Below are 7,999 nucleotides of genomic sequence, written 5' to 3'. Positions count from 1 at the left end.
GAACACACATTGCAAGTATTTGTAGAAGTACATGGTTATTACTTCATATGTTCCAAGTGGGCAGGGTCTTGCCCAGCCATGAAACTGGGCCCCAGATTGTTTAAAAATGTTTCTATTGAATTTTTAAATAAAAGTGAGCAAAGATACAGAGTACAAAATATTAGGAGGTTCATATTTCATGCTCTTAAGCAATCACGGTTAGTCATGTATGGTGCCTGCTTTGTACCACATCACAGTAAAAGAAATCTAGTTCTCAGCTGCACCACAGAGACGGGTGATGGGTGGGGAGGCGGTAGGCAAAGTTCTATTGACACATGCCAAAAAAGGGTAAACTGGGCCCCAGATTGACCTGTTTACATTGTCGGCACATAGAGCAGGAGTTCTAAGGAAGATATGTGTTCATCAGCCATTTTTTCCAACCTCTGCCTACAAGAGACCCCACTCTCTCCTCTAGTGATTTCTGCAAGTTAAACTGCTGTTGAAACCACAAGAGCAGGGCAGGTTGAATTTTGTGCCTATGCCAAAATCTGCTGTGGTGTTTCCAGGAAAGCACCATTGTTTGCTGTCAAAATTAGGCAAGTTGTGCAGTATTTCAGCTCTCTTCCAGCAGTTCATGCTTCACCACAAACACATAAATGAAATCTAAATGTGCACCTGAAATACTGCCTCTGAGACGGCTGAAGAGAGAGATTTCTGGTGTGCTTTTCTCAGGCCAAACGTTTGGTCTAAATAAAATGGGTGTTCTTTCTGTAATGAGTATATCTTACGGTCACCACGCAGTACTGGTCTGCATTGTCTCCCCACATCAAAACTGACAACAGCACTTTGTGTAATTGCACAATAAATAATCCAGGTCACCCACCCATGCACCTCTTTTCTTTTATGGTATTCCTGTTTCAGAGCATTAGTCTTTAAACCAGGGCCAGCAGCAAGCTGCAGCAGGCCCTCAGCACCCCGCCCCCTGCAGCCCACAGGTTTAAATAGACTCAGCAGCGTGACTTCCTGTGTTGTCACCCTAGTGTGCTGCATGCACACACATGCCATCACCCAAGATGGCAGTGGGGGTATCAACATGCCCCTGCCACCATCTTTGGTGATGGCAGACAAGCATGTACTCAGCGCTGCTAGTGCATTTGTGTTGATCCCCCAGCACCATCTTGGGTGATGGTGTGTGTGTGAGAGTATGTACGCAGTGTGGAAAGTTGTGAAGCCCTGCCTACTTAGCCCCTACCAGCTGCATGGGGGAGGTGTATCTGGAAAGGATGGAGCCCCCACTATGCAATCTGGGCTAGAGTTGGATCGGGGGGAGCATGATTTGCGAGTGCACCTTGCAACCCGATGCTGGTGCATATCACAGAGCAGGAGCTCCACCCTTTCAGCTGCAGGGGCCCTCAGCTAGTACCCGACCTGCAGCCCACTAGCCCTGGGTCTGCATTAAACTGTCATTCCCGTCAGGCATCTGTATCAATAAGATGCCAGACTCAACAGCATCAAAACAAAGACAAAGTTAAGGTAAAATACAAAATTGTGAGCTTACAAATATGAACATTTTTTAAATATTCCTTAAGGTAAAATAAGCAGAGCAAACAAAAATGAAGAAATGCACTCCTGTATTCTTCTTATAGGCCAAATGCCAATTAAAAATGAGTGCTCCTTAAAATGAATCAGCCGGACGCACTTCAACATTCAACTTCAACTTCAGTAGTCAAACAGCTATAAATGCAAACAAATACAAGTGGTTAATACCTCAGGTGGGGGGTGGGGAATCTCTTTAGAAGCAACATGTTGTGCAATCTGATCACCCAGAGGCTTCAGTATAATAACTGACAAATCACCGGGCCCGGATGGCATCCACCCGAGAGTTCTCAAAGAATTCAAATGTGAAATTGCTGATCTGCTAACTAAAATATGTAACTTGTCCCTCGGGTCGTCCTCCGTGCCTGAGGACTGGAAAGTGGCAAATGTAACGCCAATCTTCAAAAAGGGATCCAGGGGGGATCCTGGAAATTACAGGCCAGTTAGCTTAACGTCTGTCCCTGGAAAACTGGTAGAAAGTATTATTAAAGCTAGATTAACTAAGCACATAGAAGAACAAGCCTTGCTGAAGCAGAGCCAGCATGGCTTCTGCAAGGGAAAGTCCTGTCTCAGTAACCTACTAGAATTCTTTGAGAGTGTCAACAAGCATATAGATAGAGGTGATCCAGTGGACATAGTGTACTTAGACTTTCTTTTTTTTATCATTAATTTTTATTCAAATTTTCAAAGACAAGAAACAAAACAAAACAAAAACAACCAAACAATAAAATAAAATGTTGACTTCCGATTTGTCGCAGATCAGTTATAGGTCTACAATATATAACAATCCTATCTCTAAAATTATATTATAAAATCACTTTCCTCCAGTAGTTATCTTAATTAATCATCAAATCTCATAAACATTATTTTATTCTTTCCACAAAAAGTCCAAGAGAGGTTTCAATTCCTTGAGAGATATATCTTTCAATTTTTCTCCAAATAAACATATCGCTTAATCCATCTAATTCAAATCTGTTAGGCCCAATAATTTCAATAGCCATTCTTCCATTATCTATATTAATTCCATCTTCCATCTTCAATAATCCTGTTAAGTCCAGTAATTTCAGTAGCCATTCTTCCGTTATCAGTATCCCATAATAATCTTCTTGTCATAGCCATAGTCCAAGTAAACATATCAATTAATCCATCTCGTCAAATCTGTTAAATCCAATAATTTCCATAACCATTCTTCCATTATCAATATTAATTCCATCTTCCATCTTCAATAGTCCTGTTAAATCCAGTGGTTTCAGTATCCATTCATCCATTATCAGTATCCCATGATGATCTTGCTGTCATAGCCATAGCCATAGTCATATAACAAGAGTCTGATGGGAATTTCCCCCATCACAAATATGTCCTTGCCATCAATTCTGAATATGTTGTTGAAATATTGTTGTAAAGTCACATCTCTGCTCTGGGTGCATCTCTGCTCTGTCACATATTTGTAGTTAATTCCATAACTTTTTTCTATGTCAAGCCCCATCACATCATTCCAGTCAAGAATTCTGAATATGTGGCTGAAATATTGCTGCAAAGTCATATCTCTGTTCTTCTTTTTTACAAAATGCACTGGCTCATTTCTTAAGAGTTTCTCCACTGTCACATATCTGTAGCCAACTCCATAGATTTTTTCTATGTCAAGCTCCATCACATCATTCCAGTCCAGAAAATTATCCAAGACATTGATAACTTTACAACCAAAATCTTCATTAATTTCTTCAGAGACAACGTTGAATTCCAAACAGTAAACTTTATTTCTAACATCCATAAACTCCAAATCTTTTTCCAATTTCACATTTGTTCCAATCTCCAGGGCTTGTAGCTTCCCTATCCCATCAAACTCCTCTCTCACAAAATCCATTGTTTCTTTAAGCTCCTGCGTCATTTTGTTAAATTCAATTTTCATCTCCTGTCTACCCTGTCTCAGGGTTTGTTTCGTTATCTCAATCTCACCCATTATTTTCTGAAACATAATTTCTTCCATGGTCTCAATCACTTTCCTGGTTGTCTTTCTTAAAACCACAGAAACAAAAATTATTTCAGCCACAATTGGGTTAATGTTCCAGGCTTGCTTATATCAGTGTAGACAATACAGCCTGCCTTATCTCTATGTATTCAGGAATACAAAAACAAACTTAGTTCCCAACATCAAAACAATTAGTGGCGTCGTGAATAAGCAGATTCGTCAAAATGAAATAGACCCAAAAAAAAGTTTTTGTTCCCCCCTCCTCGAAATAGAAATCCCTCTTCCGTTGGTATCTTTAGAATGCACCTCCAGGACAGCTTTTTGCGATAAAAACAAAGATAAGCTTTTTTGATTTCTTTCCTCCTTAATTTCATTAGTGAAAGAGAAAAGCCATAAACTCACCTAGAAGTTCTTCACAGCTGATTCATTGACAAATCTCTTTTTTGCTACACCAATTTAAACCAAGTAAAAAAATAAAATAGAAAGAAGGATGCTTATCTGCCTGTTGAAGTCTGTTTTTCTTTAAAGAAAAGATAAACGTGTCGCTGTAATCAGCAAGAGCTTGATGAAAGTCCGTCCGGCATTGCAGTTTGAACCTTCTCTCATAAATAAATGAAATCCAGTCCTCCCCACAAGAACAGGCTTTATGGTTAATCTCTACGTTTCTCCCTGACCGGGAGAAAATCTTTATCAGTCAAAAAGAGCGTTGTGACTGATTTTAAAGCTGAAAAAGCTTCTTCTGAGACAAGAGCTCGTCTCAGAGGCAGCACAGGCAAAGCAACCCTTCCCGGAAGTCCAGTGTACTTAGACTTTCAAAAAGTGTTTGACAAGGTACCTCACCAAAGACTTCTGAGGAAGCTTAGCAGTCATGGAATAAGAGCAGAGGTCCTCTTGTCGATAAGCAATTGGTTAAGAAGCAGAGAGTAGGAATAAATGGACAGTTCTCCCAATGGAGGGCTGTAGAAAGTGGAGTCCCTCAAGGATCGGTATTGGTACCTGTACTTTTCAACTTGTTCTTTAATGACCTAGAATTAGGAGTGAGCAGTGAAGTGGCCAAGTTTGCTGACGACACTAAATTGTTCAGGGTTGTTAAAACAAAAAGGGATTGTGAAGAGCTCCAAAAAGATCTCTCCAAACTGAGTGAATGGGCAGAAAAATGGCAAATGCAATTCAATATAAACAAGTGTAAAATTATGCATATTGGAGCAAAAAATCTTAATTTCACATATACGCTCATGGGGTCTGAACAGGCGGTGACCGACCAGGAGAGAGACCTCGGGGTTGTAGTGACAGCACGATGAAAATGTCGACCCAGTGTGCATCAGCTGTGAAAAAGGCAAATTCCATGCTAGCGATAATTAGGAAAGGTATTGAAAATAAAACAGCCGATATCATAATGCCGTTGTATAAATCTATGGTGCGGCCGCATTTGGAATACTGTGTACAGTTCTGGTCGCCTCATCTCAAAAAGGATATTATAGAGTTGGAAAAGGTTCAGAAGAGGGCAACCGGAATGATCAAGGGGATGGAGCCACTCCCTTATTAGGAAAGGTTGCAGCATTTGGGGCTTTTTAGTTTAGAGAAAAGGCGGGTCAGAGGAGACATGATAGAAGTGTATAAAATTATGCATGGCATTGAGAAAGTGGATAGAGAAAAGTTTTTCTCCCTCTCAATACTCGTGGACATTCAAAGAAGCTGAATGTTGGAAGATTCAGGACAGACAAAAGGAAGTACTTCTTTATTCAGCGCATAGTTAAACTATGGAATTTGCTCCCACAAGATGCAGTAATTGCCACCAGCTTGGATGGCTTTAAAAGAAGATTAGACAAATTCATAGAGGACAGGGCTATCAATGGCTACTAGCCATGATGGCTGTGCTCTGCCACCCTAGTCAGAGGCAGCATGCTTCTGAAAACCCATCCTTCTGTCCCAAAGTCAACTCAGCTTTTCACTGTAACCAGGACGTTGTTCTTCCGTCGTTCTGTCTGAGGCCAGTCCATCCATTGGAGAAGTCCTGGCATTGACTAGATGTTCGCAGAGCTCTCAAAATCTACCCCTCTTGCACCCAAGACATCAGGCTCTCTGAGTCGTTATTCGTATCCTTTCACCCTAGGACCTTGGGAAAAAAGGTTTCCAAATCCACTTTGTCCTGTTGGTTGCGGGCTTGTATTGCTCTGGCTTATGAGTCCCTTAATCTCCCTGTGCCGACTAACATCACGGCCCACTCCACCAGATTAGCAGCCACTTCGGCTGCCTTCGCAACCAACGCACCCATTGTAGATATTTGTAGGGCTGCGGTTTGGTCTACCCCTAACTCCTTTGTGAAGCATAAGATTGACCATTACACTTCTACTGACGCCTCCTTCGGGAGGTGTGTCCTGCAACCTGTCCTTTATGCTTAGTAAGCAGTTGGTGGTCCCTCCCTAGTGGGGGGCTGCTTTGGTACATCCCAAAGTGATGGCAGGCTACCTGTGGAAAATGGTCCATTGGCCTCACCTGAAGGGTGATTTTCACAGGTAGCTTGCCATCACGGCCCTCCCTGTTGGAGATCTGGATGTTCTGTTCCACCTTTTATATCCTGGCTGTTGTGCAGCCTTCTTGTTCTGCTCTGTTTGGTTACATCAAAACCTTTAAGATTCTGTTCAACTGCATATGCCTCTCTGGTGTTCTCGGGGACGTTGTCTCTATTTTCCTTGCTTCTGGGCCTGTGGGTTTTTTGTTCCTTTCAGATATGCCACTTTGGACTCATTGCTAATGAAACTGGAGTGGGAGGGGCCGGAAGCCCCAGGTTTTGACTACAGTGCATTCTTGCCTTCGGACACTAGATGGCAGTATAACCCAAAGTGATGGCAGGCTACCTGTGAAAATCACCCTTCAGGTGAGGCCAATGGACCATTTTGAGAGCTTTCCATGTGACAGTTCCTCAGCATAAGAGACATTCACTTCACTTGAAGCAACACAGGGTCTATTTCAAAGTAAGATGAACTCTCCTTGCAGCTAAAGGAGTATGAAACAGCTATAAGCACAGGAATTCTGAGCTCAAGTCACTTTACATTTTTTGAAAAGGTTTAACCTCCCTCTCCCTGTTGGACTTCTGCGCTGCAGGTTGTCACGCCATGCAGGCCCAGGCCCCCAGGTACTCAGTCAGCTGTTGCTGATTTCATCCACCTGACCCTTCCCTGGAGGGGATAGATAAGCTGGCTGGCTAAGGTGGCTTGGGAGACCCAGTGCCTGCAGGAGGAAGGGGACCACCACTGCCCAGAGAAGGAGAGCCGTTTGCTGCTGCTGCTGCTGCTGCCGCCCACCTGCCTGCCTGCCTGCCTGCCTGCCTGCCTGCCTGCTGCTGCTGCTGGGCTACCACCACTGCCCTCTCCCTGTTGGACTACTGTGCTGTAAGTTGTCACACCTTGCAGGACCAGGCCCCCAGGTACTCAGCCAGCTGTTGCTGATTTCGTCCACCTGTCCCTTCCCTGGAGGGGTGCATAAGCTGGTTGGCTGAGGTGGCTCCTGCTTTGCAGTTTGCCTGGCTTTTTGTGGGACTTGCAGGTCTTGAGTCATGTGCCTGGGAGAGAGGACTTGGAGCAAAGTGGGGAGATTTGAGGGGGCCCCAATTAGTGTAGTAACAGGTGGAGGGAGATACGGCATTGTGAGGAGGACTTGCCAGGTAAGGGGAATGCAGCCTATGCAGTTAACGACTGTGCCTTGTTCTGGTCCTTCCCACACCCGCAGGTTTGTTGGTTGCCCTATCAGCCAGCTCTCAGACCTCTGGATGCTGCTCCTAAATGCCAGATCAATGTATAATAAGATCTCCTTCATTCATGATTTAATTGTGGATGAGGCAGCTGATCTGGCATGTATAACCGAGACCTGGGTAGGTGAGCAGGGAGGAGTCTGTCTCTCCCAACTATGCCCGCCAGGGTACCTGGTTCAGCATCAGGGTAGACCTGAGGATCGGGGAGGGGGGATTTGCTGTGGTCTATAGGAGCTCCATCTTCCTCTGCAAGTACCCTGTCCATGTCACTACTGGTCTGGAGTGTTTGCATCTTATGTTGGGTCAGCGGAACAGACTGGGGATTCTGTTGGTGTACCGCCCACCCTGCTGCCCAACAGACTCCCTAGCTGAGCTGACGGAAGTGGTCTCGGGTGTACTGTTGAGATCCCTCAGACTGTTGGTTCTGGGGGATGTCAACATCCATGCCAAGGCCACCTTATCTGGGGCGGCTCAGGATTTCATGGTCTCCATGACAACCATGGGACTGTCCCAATATGCCATTGGCCCAACACATGTAGCAGGGCATACTTTAGATTTGGTTTTTGCAACTGGACATGGAGTTGGTAATCTGAATGTGGGGAGGCTTACATCAGTCCCTCTGTCATGGACAGATCATGGCTTGCTGATGTTTACACTTACAGTGGCTTTTCCCCTCTGCAAGGGTGGGGGACCTACTAAGTTGG

Source organism: Rhineura floridana, chromosome 11 (genome assembly GCF_030035675.1).
Source record: "Rhineura floridana isolate rRhiFlo1 chromosome 11, rRhiFlo1.hap2, whole genome shotgun sequence".
NCBI lineage: Eukaryota > Metazoa > Chordata > Lepidosauria > Squamata > Rhineuridae > Rhineura > Rhineura floridana.
This window is presented reverse-complemented; position numbering follows the sequence as displayed.